A 919-nucleotide genomic window follows, 5' to 3' on the forward strand; every position below is an offset into this window, starting at 1 on the left:
CGCGCGGGCCACGCACCTCTGAGCAGCGGGCAGCACCTCCACACGGCGACGGGCCCCAGGCCGCCCAGCTGGCCCAGGCTCAGCTCCATGAGCAGCAGCGGGAGCCCCACGAGCAGCAGCAGGATGAAGTAAGGCATGAGGAAGACGCCTGCGGGCAGGGAAGCGGCGGCGCGTCGGGGAGATGCCCCGCTCGGGGGCTGCATCCCGCGGGATGCGGCGGGATGGATGCAGGAGCAGCGCCGCAGGGTGCAACGCCGGGCACGGGGATGCTCGAGGCCGCAGGAGGAGACCCGGGCAGCTCCCCGATGTCCGTAATTCCCGCTCTGCCGGGGACCCGGCGGCTCCGACCCGCTGCCTTCGCCACGGAGCAGATCCCACTCCCGCAGCCCCAAAGCGGCCCCGTGGGCACCGCAAAGGGTCCCTGACTGGGGCAAAGCGGGGAGCCAGCTGGCAGGGCCGTGCCCTGCCTGGGCTCTCATCTGAGCCCATTCCCTTGCTCATTAACACTCCCGAGCCGCTCATTTACTCATTAACTTGCTCATTAGCGGGCCCTCCCTCGTGCTGAGCCCGCTGCAGCGCCGGCACCACCGACATCCAGCGGCCACAGCCCCGAGCGCCCCGGCCCAGCGGCACCGGGCGCTGCAGGACGAGGCCGTTGCATTAAATGCAGCTGCAGGGAGCACGAAATGCCGCATTAAATGCGGCTCCGGATGAGGGCTCTCACCTCCGCCGTTGCGGTAGCACAGGTAGGGGAAGCGCCACAGCGTGGCCGGCCCCACGCGCGCCGTCACGGAGCCCACCAGGAACTGGTGCTTGAGGGGCCACGTGGCCCGCGGGGCGGTGGGCGCCGCGGGTGGCACCGGGGTCCCCTGCGGAGGGAGGAGGTGTCGGCGATGGCCCCGGCCGGGCGGCCCGGGAT

The sequence above is a fragment of the Nothoprocta perdicaria genome, unplaced genomic scaffold (genome assembly GCF_003342845.1).
Source record: "Nothoprocta perdicaria isolate Ctin4 unplaced genomic scaffold, notPer1 scaffold_504, whole genome shotgun sequence".
NCBI lineage: Eukaryota > Metazoa > Chordata > Aves > Tinamiformes > Tinamidae > Nothoprocta > Nothoprocta perdicaria.